The 16,277-nt window shown below is 33.6% G+C and overlaps 1 protein-coding gene across 3 annotated transcripts in view; it reads left to right on the plus strand.

The window, feature by feature from the left end:
* Nucleotides 1-16,277, plus strand: part of LOC145242693 (alpha-2C adrenergic receptor-like) — a 1,432,939-nt gene that overhangs the window by 556,086 nt on the left and 860,576 nt on the right. For all 3 annotated transcript variants that reach the window (XM_080105822.1, XM_080105821.1, XM_080105823.1), the window contains exon 2: nucleotides 13,309-13,480. The gene's annotated coding sequence lies outside the window, so the exon portion shown is untranslated. The remainder of the gene's footprint in view (nucleotides 1-13,308; nucleotides 13,481-16,277) is intronic.

Consider the following 16,277-nt stretch of genomic DNA (forward strand, 5'->3'; position numbering starts at 1 on the left):
TTTTAGTATAGAGTGAACTCGATCTAACATAGTGCGATTGCGCGTATGTAAATCTGTGTGCAGTGACGTCACCGTTGGGAAAAATTACTGAGAAAGAGAACAATTATGAGTGAGACGAGATAACGTTCGAGATCTCGAGTGAGACGTGGAGACCGTTCTAGATGACGTGATTGACGTCACAGCTGTAACGATGACGTTGTTGTGCCAACCAAAAAGCGAGTCAGCGTTATTTTCTGTTCTTTCGTTTAATTTCCGACTAAGGCCAGAACGTGCGTACAGCGTTACATACTTATTTCATATAATTATATTGTAAACATAAAAAGAAAAATATTCGGTATGCATATTTCAACTTAAGAAAATTACTAGGATGCAAGATGTTTTCAAAAGGTATTGCAATTCTTGTATTCGTGTTTAATTTGTATGGATAAATTTAAATTAAAGTCATAAATATTTTATTTTCAATATAAAGTTTTCCCATATTATGTATGTTGTAATATGATCTTAATCTGCCATTAGATAACGACTCACGTGCCGAATCAACGTTCTAAGTCATGACGTGGGCGTGACATAAAAGAATGGAATGCATATATCTCTTTCTATTCTTCTTCTTCTTCTATTCTATCTTCTTCTATCTTCTATATAAATAAAATGAACTCATTTTTTCCCGTTTGATTTTGACATTAATAGGATTAAAAATCAAGATATTTCATGCAAATATAATATGCACAATCGGCAGAACAATATCTGAGCTGTGTTATAGGCTTATTATTTCTCAAATTCCTCGATAATCTTAGATTTCTATACTTTTTCTGATGAGAAGTCACGGCCAAAATCGGTTAAGATCAATGGAAGTAGTAAAATCTTTTCTCTCTAAAAAATTCCTCCTCCCCCTGCCACCACTTAACACCGTTTGGGGATCGTTCACAAGGAACAGTTGAGAAGAGAACACCGGTTTGGCTTCGTAGTTCTTTCATGTGGAGTTATTTAAAATCACTAAACTAAGCTGCAGTGCTCTGTGGCGTAGTGGTTAGCGTGCTGGACAATTCACATTTTATTTTCACGTTCGCGCCGACCTACCGTAGTCGTTTTTTTTTTGTTTTTTTTTCCTAAACAACTGGAATGGACTTTTCTTGGTGGCCGAACTGTTAACGTTGCAGATGTTTTTTTTTTGTGTTTTTTTTTCACACTTTATTTTCCTACCTTTACTCATGACTCCGGGTTTGATCCTTCCTACTTACCTACCATACCATTTTTTAAAACTCCCCCCCCGTCCCGGAAACAAACACTCGGGCAACACCGGGTACCCCCGCTAGTATATAAATAAAATCAAAGGAATTGAGAACAAGACGGGTCCTGACAAAGACTGTCAGTCCGGCAGAAACTGAATCATTCTGGTGGGCTTGTAGCTCCCAAACTGAGGAAAGTGTTCTGGATAGCCCTAGGAAATCCACCCTCTCAGGCTTTGTTTTCTGGCTTTCAATGGGAGTAAGTTTTTTGTTTGTTTGTTTTTTTTGTTTGTTTGTTATTTAAAACGCTCTTGTCAAGGAATGAACAGAAGTCTACTCTGACTAATTCTTGCAGGACCAGAGTACTTCTTCTTCTTCTTCTTCTTATTATTATTATTATTATTTTCTTCTTCTTCTTCTTCTTCTTCTGTTTCCCCTTCTTCTTCTTCTTCTTTTTCTTTTTTCTTTTTTCTTCTTCGTTTTCTTCTTATTATTTTTTTCTTTTTCTTCTTTTTCTTCTTTTTTTCTTCTTTTTCTTCTTCTTTTTCTTCTTCTTTTTTTCTTCTTCTTCTTCTTCTTTTTCTTCTTCTTTTTCTTCTTCTTTTTCTTCTTCTTTTTCTCCTTCTTTTTTCTTCTTTTTCTACTTCTTTTTCTTCTTCTTTTTTTTTCTTCTTCTTCTTTTTCTTCTTCTTTTTCTACATCTTTTTCTTATTCTTTTTCTTCTTATTCTTTTTCTTATTCTTTTTTTATTTTCTTTTTTCTTTTACTTCTTTTACTTCTTCTTTTTCTTCTTCTTCATCCTTTTTATTTTTCTTCTTTTCCTTTTTCCTCTTTTTCCTCTTTTTCTTCTTTCTTCTTTTTCTTCGTTTTTTCTTCTTCTTCTTTCTCTTTTTCTTTCTTCTTCTTATTCTTCGTTATCTTCTTCTTTCTTTTTTATTGTTCTTCTTTTCCTTACTTCTTCTTCTTTTTCTTCTTCTTCTTCTTCTTCTTCTTTGTCCTCTTCTTTTTCTTCAACTTCTTTTAAGGAGCACTGACTTCTTTATTCCATGTCTCTACATTTTGAAAGAGAAAAAGAAAGCAATTGGGAAGTTACGTTCGAAAGGCACGGAATTGTCTTCATCTTAACTCTTTAAATGCGAGCCCGCTGGCCAGGCACATATATTTAGTTTCAGTAGATAAAGACAAATGTGTCTTGCGCGTGCACTGGAGCCAGTTTTTTTTTTATAGTACAGTGTATTGAAGGCCGACCAACCTAGCGATTACATAGAGAGAACAAAAACGTAACACATTACGGATCTATTAAATAATTCGAAACCCCGATACTTCGGGAATACTAATTGATTGATATTTTAGCCATTTTTTAAAGATCCTAAAGAAAGAAGCTTTCTTGATTTTTATCAAGTGCTTGTTCCAATGTTTTATCAATTCCTAATTACACAAAAAATCGTCAATATTTGTATTGGCTATACCTTGAAGTTGTATTTAACAATTCATAATGAAGTATTCATTTAAGAATTACTTCTGTAAAACAAATACAGTAGAACCACCGAGATACAGCATCAAAAATAGTAAAAACAAATACATTGCAGTATATAATCAAAGAACATTATAAATAACACCGTAAGGCAAGGAAAATACCGTAACTAGGGACCGGAAATACATCATATTCCACATTTTAACGTAAAAAAAAAACGTATCCTACGGCCAACGTATCTCGGGGTTCTACTGTATAGCTATGATAGTTTCCTAGGTGTAAAACCAATGATAGTATGACGTTTATAAAAATGTTTAATAAAGGCCTTCGCACAGTATAATTTATATATACAAACAATATTGGAAACTTTTGTGCGTACATAATTTAGCTGTAATTTATTCCTTATCCAGCATCCGCGGCCTGTACGAAGTAGAATATTTTAGACTTAGAATACGATTGAAGAAAAATATATAACCATATAAACGTACCTTATTTTATAAAAGAGAAATGCCATTCGCTAAATAGCAGTTAGAAATTTTTCTTATTCTCTTGGTATTTTCGAGGTAATGCAAGTCGATCCTAGGCAGCTTTGCGTGCGTAGATTTATAAAAGCAAATGCCGAGTAAAGAAAAACGGCTATCCAACAAAGGCTGTTTATAAATTGATACTAAACGTTTGAACGGATTTTTCTGTCGCTTTGTATGAAGAAGGAAACGAACGAGCAATCTAATCAATAGTTTTCTATATTAAACTTGCCATGATGTTGCTGCCAGTGATTTTCTGACCGTAGAGGGATGTCAGCGTAGAATCCAGGAAGAGTAAGAAGAAGATAAAGCAATAAACATACAAGAATCTGCGAGTCTTGTACACTTATAAGATCTCGTCGTTAGTTGTTAGCTTCGATCAATAGTTGTATTTTATCAATGTTGTAAGCCGTTCGGTGACATTAGCTTCAAGTCTCTTAATATCTACTAGATAGGTGGGTGTGGTTTAGTTGTTTCATTTACAGCAATTTAACCGTTTTCCGATTATCTCATGCCGAATTCAGTAATTTTTAAATGAACGGTTTCACGCTTAAAGTTCTTTATATCCGTAATAAAGTCGATGATGTGTGTCAGCAACAGCAGCAGTTCCATGACACGTGTGCAAATGACCGAACTAGTGCACGAAAAGATGTCAGAGCAGAGGAATAGAAGGGGAAAAAAGATTAAAAATGGGACACGTAGGGGAAACCGGGGGCGAACACATGTAGGCGGTAAAAGATCGGAAACGTGTCGGCGTAAGATGAACGTGTGATCTGTGGCAGCGATAAATTTTAAGCACGGGTCGAGGGGGCAGGATTTTATTAATCGCATGGCAAATGAAATGTACTGCTATAACTCGATGCGATGGGTTGTTGGATTTTTGTTGTGTATTTTTAAAGGAGAGGGGGGAATAGAACATATGGGCAATTTAAAATAAAAGTGCGTGCCTTACATTATATGTGGGGAACAAATTATAAAAATGGGGGAAAGCGATTAAGGCCAGGCAAGGTTATATTACTAAAAATATCTGGAGACTAATCATGCTAACTCCCAACAGGCATTCTCTTTGTTTATAGAGAGAAGGCCTTCTGAACCGAACGTGAACAGGCTCCAGGATCTTGAAATGGAATAAGAAGTAAGCATGACTCATTAAAAATGTGTTCGTGCTAAAGTTCGCTGCACATGAAGGATTGTTAATGAGCTGGTCAGTGATTGAAGACCCGTATATATTGGCAAGTACGTTTGTTGCTTTGTGTGTCCAATCTCTGATTTCGTATATATATATATATATATATATATATATATATATATATATATATATATATATAAAGAGAGAGAGAAAAAGAGAAAGAAAGAGATAGAGAGAAAGAGAAACCGATAATTATATTGATAGATTAATCAAGCATAAGGTCAGTGATACAAACGATGCAATCTTCTGATGAATTGGAGCATATGTCAGTGCCATTTTGGTACCCATTGCTGTGCTTAGTATTTGGATGTATTTGTCTTTATTGAATTGGGAATAGTTGTTATTATCCTGTGTCTGGCCATACCTACATGGGGAGACAAATAAATAGAAACATTAAAAAATCCCCTATACATATTTTAAATACACCCCTCTTTCTAAACAAGCATAATATAAGAAATACCCGAAAAGACTAAAACGAAAAATCACAATACTAAAATCCAAGAATCCAAAAAATAAATATCAAAATAGAATGAAAGCACCTCTGCCCTTATTTCAGAAGAGCTGGTCCCCCCTCCTCACACATACACATTAGTAACGACCTCGGATCACAGTCACCTTCCTAGGAAGCAAATAACCACATAATACTATAAAAAAGTATACACATTCTAAAACCAATAAAAGCAAACACACACACACCCTACCCCCAAAAAACACTAGCAGAATGAGAGAGTGACTACAGCCAGGTCAGCGGCTTCAACAAGCCCAATAAAAGAGTAATAAAAATTGAACATGCCAATAAATGATAAACACTTACAAGCCTCTACCCCTTGGAAACACTTCAAATGAACTACGAAAATGCCATTTTTACATCTCCAACACATTTGAAAATAATTTCTGACAAGGACGCTTCACAGACCGTCTGAAACGCGCGTAAAAACGATTTCAATGACTAAAAACATTATTACAATGATCCAAACATAATTCTCAATGAAAAACCAAGATACGGAATAATAAAATAATGTTAAAAAATACACATTGTTGGTGACTACTCCCTTATTTAAATATACATCTTTCTTTCGTTGGAATTTCTTAACCCATTTATATATATATATATATATATATATATATATATATACACATATATATACAGGGTGCCCACAAAGTCTGGCTACATAATCTACAGGATGCTTCCACAAATCTGGCTACATAGTGTAGACAGACTTTGTGGACACCCTGCATTTATGTTATTTAAAAAGCGTATTTTATTTCCTCGAAGTAAAGAAAAATAAGTTCTTACAATCTGCCAGGAAATCTATCAAATCTATTTAATTCTGACTACATTGTACGTGGTACGTTTAACTACTTCTCGATATAACGTCAGAGATCAAACTAACATAGTTGTTATATTCTTGGCAAGCCTCACGGGTCGCCGAGTTTTAATAAGTCTCCAAGTTCCAAACTTGGGCAATTCCGAGTAAAAACCTAGTCAGCGTCTAGTGGTCCGCAGTGGGTTTCTGCTGTACAGAAGACTAGAATAACCTTCACTCGGTTCGACAGCGCCTTTGCAATATATGAGAGTGGATTAATCTTCACTTGTTTAGTCAGTTCGGCTTGTTGCTGTAAAAAAAGCTTTTTTCTCAACCGTTTTCAAAAATCACAGAAGCGATTAATGTATGCAAAATAGATATATTTTGAGGACTCTGAAGAAATGTACATGAATACAATTTAAAAGAATTTAGTGTATTAATAGTAGTCGTGCATAATAATCCGTCCATTGCATCTCTATTTTTTTCTTTTTCGGAGTGTCAGCGTGCTAAGGGTATTTCTTTCATAGTAGTTGCCGCTATTACTATTAGGTAAGATGGGGAGAGAAAAATGATGAATTAAGATTATAATGTTCGCATTCTCGCATCTAAGCAATCAGCTTCACTTCAGTAAGCACTTAAGTTTTAAGGCAACAATATCTTAGCAATGGTAAACTCTTTCTCTCTCTCTCTCTCTCTCTCTCTCTCTCTCTCTCTCTCTCTCTCTCTCTCTCTGGCATACACTCGTGATTCGGTTCCTATGAGGAATACATATTTGGAATATTCTGATGTGCTGGGTATCACTCGAGGAAGGGTTCCTAATAAGACGCTTCCAGCCTCTGAATTGTTTTCTTTTCTTCAACACCTTCTCGTCCCCCACCTGTTCTATTTTCTTCTTTCTTCTGGTGATTTTCGGCTGAGTTGAGCCTTTTTATACTAAGGACATGAAGTGGTTTTGATGTAAATCCCCCTTATCAGAACCAATCAGAAAATGCCACCTCATCCTCAGTACTCAAACATTGGCCAATCTTAATCGAATAGGTGTATTCACCTAAGTACTGGTATTTTCTGATTTCCACGGAAAAAGAGCATGGTTAAACTCGGGTGTCATTCTAGACATCAACGTGTTATTACAACTGGTTTAATTTCATCTGCACTTTGATTTAGGATCTGGCGAAGCTAGAAACAAATTCAATTGACCAACTACGTATATAAAAACGTAAATAAAATCGTTTAAAGTTATACCCCGTTAGATTGAGAACAACCCTCTATGTTCAATCTCCGAGCCTATAGCGTTGATTCGCCGTCCATTCTTACTCCAGTCTGTGAATTTTGGTCTATTTTTTCTCGCTAGGCGATATCACAGTAAATGTACGAGTTGGCGATCTTCCAAAATTGAAGCTTAAATTTAACTGCCAGATGCCTCATTAATGGCAGATAGCGGCGACCAGGTCTAGAAACTGTTTCTACAGAACCCGGCCCTGTTGGAATTTATGAATGCCAGCATTTACAAGGTCTTGTGATTGGGCAGCACTGCCATACAAATTCTCGCATTCTATAAAAATATTCTGCATCGTTTCAAATATAAAATTAAAATCCTACACTTAACTACCTCGATTTCACACGTGACTTAGTTAAAACATCTGTAAATAAAATCTACAGTTAGTTTAGAGCTGTAATTTAGAAATATTGTGACATAATCACCCAAGCCAACGTGGCCTACAAGGGGTATTGCAGATACAACTCAAGTTAACACAATGTACACCTTATTTATAATGAATTGGACACAAAATCTTATCCTTAATTCAAGAGCTATTATTTTTTTCTCGATTTTTATTCACTTTTTATAAATTGAATAAATTGTGGTCTGTTGATACCCATGAAATATCGACATAAAAAAATTATTCTGTTTTGAGTTTAGTGCTTATGCAATTGCAGATTGCAAGTGTATATGGAAATTGCATTGTTGATATTATTTCATACAAAAAGTTGGGATTTAACGACCCTGATATTCTTATAAACCGTGAGAATTGAATTGGATCGATGTGACTAAAATCATAGGTACAAATGCGTAATGGGCAGTTGACTAATCGCGTTCAACGGGGAAATTACGAAGATAGTTTTGATTATCGAATGGGATTGAAACCATCGCTCCCCTTTACACAATTTTCTATTTAAAAAGGGCTTGGACGATTTTGAAAGAGTAAGGAAATGAGTTGGGAGAGTTAGAACTGAGCTGTAGGCAGTCGTGTCAACCAGATATTTAGCTATATAAGAATTAAAGCCAGAGCCCAAATCCGCAATTCTGACAAGAAACACAAAGAGCTGATAAATTAAGAAATAGCCCGAGCGAATTATCAAGGCAATAAATTGACCAAGTAGGTAATCCGTATAAAATAATCAAAGCCATTGCCAAAATTCGCAATTTCGACAACAGAGTTCCCCGATGAGAAACAAGAAGATGGAAGAAATAAAGAAATAGCCGGAGAATGTTACCAGGCTGATGAATCGACAAGATAATTACACCTTATAAAAGGATCGAGGAAATAGCCCGAAACTTTTACTTCGTGCCAGTGTCGCTTGAAACGAAAGGGGGGAATGATATTATACAGATTTAGCCTCCAATTCTTGCTAGAACGTTTATACAATTAATGCTGGGAATTAGCCGTGTGCAGCCGATAAAACGACGGAAAGGAAATAGAAAAATATAACAATAGTGAAGAGAAGGTAAAAGGAGAAAGAAAAAGTAATTTTTTTATACACGTTTCTTTTGTTGTTTTTTTCTTTTTTTAAGCGACAGAATCTTTGCACGTTTTTTAATTCATTGTAAATTTTCTACACAACACATATATGTATATATATGCATATATATAGTTATATATATGCATATATATATTTATATATATGCATATATATGTGTATGTGTGTATACAAGCATATATATATGCATATATATATATAAATATATATATGCATATATATATTTATATATATATGCATATATATATATTTATATATATATATTTATATATATATATATGTATATTTGTGTGTATGGTACAAAATTTTGTTAAAATTCAAAGACTTACATTTTACTTTTACATAACTCTAGTTTATTTAACCTTGGATATCTGTATTACAACCGTTTTGTTAATGCGATGAGAATTTTATGTTTTATGCGTTCATTTTCTTTTTCACTAACTCGTCAGATGTGATTTCCATCCGATGTTACCAAAAAAGTTTATTGTATACATGATATACCTGGTGCGTTCTTTCGGATAAAAGAAATTTTATCCCCACGTTGTAACAGGTCGGCCTTCTTAGGTACCGTGTAAACAAACATTCTTGTGTTAATCTTTATTTTCGTATTTTTTTATTTTTTTTTGTTTTAGTCGTAATTTTCAATTATTTTCTATTATTTATTCTTTCGTGTGTACGTTTTTATAATTTTTATTACTACATTTATACGTATTTATTCTAATATTCATTTTGTTTGGTTTCAAATTATTATTGATCAGTAAAGCCATTTGTCTCAAGGGGAGGTCATTCTCATGGAATATATTTGTGTTACTTCCCTTGCATCTTTTTCGTTACCTATATTATACATTTTGGTTTTGGTTCATTTCCCCATTTAATTGCTTTTATCTTTGATTTTTCTTTATTTGCTGATCTAGCTAAGGCTTTGTTATAATATCCTTTATTTTTATTAAATGATTCTTCTTTTTGTGATATTTTAGATACTCTTTTTGAGATGCTAGGTATAATTGCTTTTCTCACAATATTCGGATGATTTGACTTATGATATATGTAGAATAACGTTTGGTTAGGTTCATGAGTGTTCTTGTCTATATTCAGGGTAATGTCTAAGAAGTATACTCATTTATGGTTTTATGGTTTGGATCTATTGTTATATCTAGGTTCAGCTTGTATATAGATGATGGTGTTCAAATCTTATATCGTATTAAATTCTGTTCTAGATACATTTGAGAGGCCATTATAACCTACGATACGTATCGTCTCGTTGATACCTTTTACTCTCCACTTCTGTGATCATAATTTTCACTTCGTTCCATTAATAGTAGTGAGTTTCTTCTTTCGCTCAATATTCCTTTTCCACTGGAAACGGGAGCAGCACTCCAAGTTGTTGAAATAATATGATAATTAGTCAAATATTTCAAAACATATACACACGCGTTTTAAACAAATATTTTTAGTCGCGTGCAAGTCACTCCGTCGGTCGGTCGATCGGTCTCTCGGTTGGTCTGTCGGTCTGTCTGTAACACTTTTGTGCTTGGCCTTTTTGGTTAAGATCAAAGGTATGTAGTTAATAGATGCTGTTCTTAGCTTTTCTTGGACTTTTGGCCAAGATCAAAGTGCAGTATCTGTTCCGGCAGATACTGCAGGCAAAGACCACATGTGGGGTAACTCCACATATCAGACCTTGGTCAATGTAGGGACAACCCTTCATACCAATTGTCACTATCCAGCTCCCCTATTCCCCGAGGAGTTGGCCCCCATTTCCCCTTCACTCCTCACATTAAAAATAGACCTTGTGCTTAATTTGCTCGGTGGAGGAGCAAATAAATACCCCTTCCTTGGCCTTTTGTCCAAGATCAAATTGTAGCATCTGTTCTTACTGCATGTTCTACTTATGTTTGTAACTTTGTGATATAAAATGGGGGATCACTTTTCTGTATTAATTTAATGTAAAATGATCACCCACTTTACAACCAGTCAGTCTCAAAGCCATTCAAGTCATTCTCCAGATCATCCAAGTTGTTTTTGAAGGATTACAGTTATTTTTTAAGCATTCAAGTTATTCTTAAGGTCATTCAATTCATCCTTAAGTACATTAAAGTCATTCTAAGTCATTTGCTTTTTATTTATTAAAGACATTTCATCACATTTTTCGGTCATTTTAGTTTATCTTTAAGAATTTCATGTCAATCCTACATTTACGCATTCATTCCTTACACGAGAGCATTCGACTAATGGCTATCGGCCTTGTTTTTATTGTTTCCATTATAATATTTGAGTCTGTGTTTCACATGTCAAAACAATGTAAACTATGTTTTACATGTAGAAATTATTTCAACTCTGTGTCATATAGAGATATAACATTAAAGTGAGTTAAATATGTGGAAATAATTAAGACTGTGTTCACATGTAGAAGTAATTTTAACAGCGTTTCACATGTAGAAATAATTTTAACAGCGGTTCACATGTAGAAATGATTTTAACAGCGTTCCACATGTAGAAATAATTTTAACATCGTTTCACATGTAGAAATAATTTTGACTTTGTTTCACATGTAGAAATAATTTTAACAGCGTTTCACATGTAGATATAATTTTAACAGCGTTTCACGTGTAGAGATAATTTTAACAGCGTTTCACATGTCGAAATTATTTTAACAGCGTTTCACATGTAGAAATAATTTTAACAGCGTTTCACATATAGAAATAATTTTAATAGCGTTTCACATGTAGAAATACTTTTAATTGCGTTTCACATGTCGAAATTATTTTAACAGCGTTTCACATGTCGAAATAATTTTAACAGCGTTTCACATGTAGAAATAATTTTAACAGCTTTTCATATGTAGAAATAATTTAACATCTTTTCACATGTAGAAATAATTTTAACAGTGTTTCACATGTAGAAATAATTTTAACAGCTTTTCACATGTAGAAATAATTTTAACAGCGTTTCACATGTAGAAATAATTTTAACAGCGTTTCACATGTAGAAATAATTTTAACAGCGTTTCACATGTAGAAATAATTTTAACAGCTTTTCACATGTAGAAATAATTTTAACAGCGTTTCACATGTAGAAATAATTTTAACAGCTTCTTACATGTAGAAATAATTTTAACAGCGTTTCACATGTAGAAATAATTTTAACAGCGTTTCACATGTAGAAATAATTTTAACAGCGTTTCACATGTAGAAATAATTTTAACAGCGTTTCACATGTAGAAATAATTTTAACAGCGTTTCACATGTAGAAATAATTTTAACAGCTTTCCACATGTCGAAATAATTTAACAGCGTTTCACATGTCGAAATAATTTTAACAGCTTCTTACATGTAGAAATAATGTGGACTTTGTTTCATATACAGCCATAATATGAATTCTGTTTCATATAGAGGATAATTTAGGCTAAGTTTCACATGTGGAAATAATCTGAACTCTTCTTAACGTGTAAAAAGGTTAAGATTGAATTTCCCATGTGGAAATAATTTCGACTTTATTTTAGATAGAAGTAAGTAAAACTGTGTTTAAATGTGTGTACAATTAATTTGTACTGCGTTACACATGTACAAACATTTTTCACTGCTTTTATCATGTAGAATGAATTACAAATGTGTTTAACATTTAGAAATAATATGAACTGAGTTTGTCATATATTATTTTTTATTGGAATGCATATTTATTTATTTATTTATGTTTAAAGTTATTGTTGCTTGACCACATTTTTGTCAAAAGTTCCCGTCGCGGTTAACAGCCACCTGAAGAAGGTCAGGGTAATAGTTGCCGAAATGTTGTGAAACAGCAATCATGAAGATGACGATAACCGTCCGCAAATAAATAAATAAATATGCATTTGTCATATAAAAATAATCTTTTGAACTGCGTTTCATATGTAGAACAAGTGAAGCATGCATGGTCCCCCGTGCGTGCACAGTGAACGAAGCTTAAAGAAAATGACTTAGTTCAGCATTTGCCCCGCCCCCACATTTATCCTCAAAAGTTCTCAGGGACGTCAAATCCTGGTGAAAATAGACAAACGGTGCAGTTTTAGGCATTAACAGATGCAAATTTGAGTTTTGCGTCAAGCAAAAAAGAAATGACTAATTCTATTTCATTTGCTTCCCCATTTAGCGTCCAAAGTCCCCAGGGCCGTCACATATTTAAATTTGAGTTCAACATCATGAAAAACGGATACATAGACATACACAGAAAATTTTGGACAAATATGGAAAAAAATAGTCCCAAAATGGAGTGTTTTATTAGCCCTAGAAGAGCCCCTGAAAAACATCCAAGAGTCATCGCGAAGTATAGACAAACAAAATTATATGGTAATTAGTTAATTACAACTTTTCAGAAGGTTTTATGAAAATCCAAGTCATCAGATTTTTTTAATAAGCACAAAAGCGTCAATTTTGGCCATTTTAACATGAAAGGCACTCCTACAGGGGGAGAGGGGCAACCGGGGTTAGGCCGGAAAATCCGTTCTGTTACTTTTTACTGGTTTAATATTTGTGCAAAATTTCAAAAAAAAAATCCAAGGCGTAGTTATTGAGAAAAGTTCGGACAGACGAACGGATAAACAGACAAGAGTGAATTTACAAGTCCGCCTTCCTTTTGCCGGTAACAAAAATATCGAACTCTGTTTAAAATAATTTGGACTGTGTTTCATATGTAGAAATAATTCAAACATTGTTTAACGTATAGAAATAGTTAAAATTGTGTTTTAAATGTTGAAAATATTTTGACTGCGTTTAACACGTAAAAAAATAAACATTTAAATAATAATTTCTTTTGTTTGAACAGCAAACTAATTTTTTAATGAATTTATTTTCAGATTCCATTCTACATGTGGATAAAAATACAGTACCTATTGTGATTTCGGAAAATTGCTGCGAATCTGGAGTTTGATCGATTAGTAAACCGGGCCTCGACCAGTATAAAAGGACAGCTTTGGTCTAATTCCGAAATGAAAAACATACTATTATTTTCATTCAACTGATAGCAAGGTAAATTCTTCTTTATAGACTTATTTATTATTTATTTATTATTATTTTGTTTATTATTACATTTTGTTTATTATTACATTTTGTGCACAGTTATTCAATTAAACTAATTTACTTTGTTTTCAAAAGTTTATGTTACGTTTTCAGAATTGTTTGGAATTACTTGTATTCATTACACAACTTTAAAAGCGGCATTAAATATATGAGACATTAAATATATGAGACATTCAATATATGAAGCATTAAATATATGATGCATTAAATATATGAGGCATTAAAAATATGAGGCATTAAATATATGAGGCATTACATCTATGAAGCATTAAATATATGAGGCATTAAATATATGAGGCATTAAATATATGAGGCATTAAATATATAAAGCATTAAATATATGAGGCATCAAATAGATGAAGCATTAAATATATGAAACATTGAATATATGAAGCATTAAATATATGAGGCATTAAATATATGAAGCATTAAATATATGAGCCATTACATATATGAGGACTTACATATGAGGCATTCAATATATGAGCCATTAAATATATGAGGCATTACATATATGAAGCATTAAATATATGAGGCATTAAAAATATGAGGCATTAAATATATGAGGCATTAAATATATGAGGCATTAAAAATATGAGGCATTAAATATATGAGGCATTCAATATATGAAGCATTAATTGTATGAAGCACTAAATATATGAGGCATTAAAAATATGAGACATTAAATATATGAGGCATTAAATATATGAAACATTAAATATATGAAGCATTAAATATATGAGACGTTACATATATGAGGACTTGCATATGAGGCATTCAATATATGAGGCATTCAATATATGAGGCATTAAATATATGAGGCATTACATATATGAAGCATTAAATATATGAGGCATTAAATATATGAGGCATTAAATATAAGACAGACAGACAGATAAACACATATCTTCCTATGGTGAGTATTTTGGTAGATTACCGTCATTCAACGAAACACATGTAACACGAATACACTACTATACGAGGAGCATGAAATAAGTAATAGCCTGCCCCACTTTCCAGAGCAGTCGATCAACGAAACTTGGCACAGTTATTGGTCTTTCTCTAAATAGGAAACACCCAGAGTTATGCATTTCTCCCATCGGTTGATGCAGCTCTGGAGACCGTTTTGTAGAACACCCCACGTTGGTCTTCCAACCACGACATTACTTCAGAAAACAAGGCTGCATCATCTGGGAAAGACTTTCCTTTCAAAAACAACTTCATGACTGGGAAGAGGTGAAAATCAGAGGGTTCAAGGTCAGGAGAGTAGGGCGGATGGAGAAGATTTTATAACCACACGCCCGTGCTTCTGATCTGGGGACATGCGAGTTGTGGATCGGAGGGTTGTCGTGCAGGAGGTGGGTACCTTGCTAATCTTGCCCCGCATCTTGATTTTGATAGCTTCCCTTAATTTTCTCAAAAGTGAAACATAATAGGCTCCTGTAATTGTGGTACACTTGCCTTCTTTAGAGGTGGTGAGTCTTCCACTGCATTGAATGGGCTTTGGTCCCTGGATAATAGTGATGGACCCAGGTTTCATTCTGTGTAATCAGTCTTTTGAAAAACTTTGACCCATCTTCTTGGCACATCTCCAAATTCATCCTCGAGCACTCGACACGTTCTCGCTCCTGGAATAGTGTGAGCAACCTGGGAATCCATCTGCCAGACACCTTATGTATATGCAAATGGTCATGAATGATAGTTTCCACAGACCCTGTACTAATCTTGACATCTTGGGCTATTTGGCGAATAGTAAAGCGCCGATCTTGTAAAAAGGGTAACCTCAACTTGACGGACAGATGCCTCATCAATGGCAGAAGGGGAGTGACCAGGTCTGGGAGCTGTTTCCACAGACTTCCGACCATGTTTGAATTCACAATGCCAGCGTTTTACAAGGTCATATGATGGGGCATTATCAACATAATTTTTTTTCATTTCAGCAAAAGTCTCCTGTGGTGTGCGTCCTTTCAAATACAAAAACCGGATCACTGCTCGACATTCAACATGCTCCGTTTCACACCTGACTCAGTTCAAATATCTGTAAAACAGAAACCATAATTAGTTCAAAGCCGTATTTTGCCACATAACCCGTAGAGATATGAATCATTGCGCATGCAAAATTTCAGCTAGATCAGACAACTGAATGTTTTATGTATATGTATATATATATATATATATATATATATAATATATATATATATATATATATTTATACATACGAGGTGCGTCAATAAGTAATGCCCTGACCAATTTTCAGTTGTCTGATCTAGCTGAAATTTTGCATGCGCAATGATATATATACATATATATATATATATAATATATACATATATATATATAAATCAATTATGCAGTGAATAGGTAAAATTTACGAGACAAAAGCAAATGTAAATTTCAGTTCAATATAAGTATTAATGCCTCCAATAAATAAAGACGATGTATATATCCTTATTCCGCGGAGTTTGTATGATGGTGGTCATAAAATGAAAAATAATGTTTATAGAATGTTTATCAAAATGAATAAAGAAAGAGGAGAAAAGAGAGAACACCGGAATGGGCAAATTCAAAGTGCAATGTAGTCTGTTGTTGATACTAAGTAGCGAGGAAAGTTTATACTTGTTTCAGAGTTTTTAAGTCTTAATAGACAATGGGGAAATTTGGTGATAATTTAATTCTATGTAGTCTAAGCGATTAATTTTTAAACTGTCAAAGAGAGAGATTATATCCGTTGTCAATGAAATGACGA

The sequence above is a fragment of the Euprymna scolopes genome, chromosome 21, assembly GCF_053919585.1.
Source record: "Euprymna scolopes isolate OS-2025 chromosome 21, ASM5391958v1, whole genome shotgun sequence".
Lineage (NCBI taxonomy): Eukaryota > Metazoa > Mollusca > Cephalopoda > Sepiida > Sepiolidae > Euprymna > Euprymna scolopes.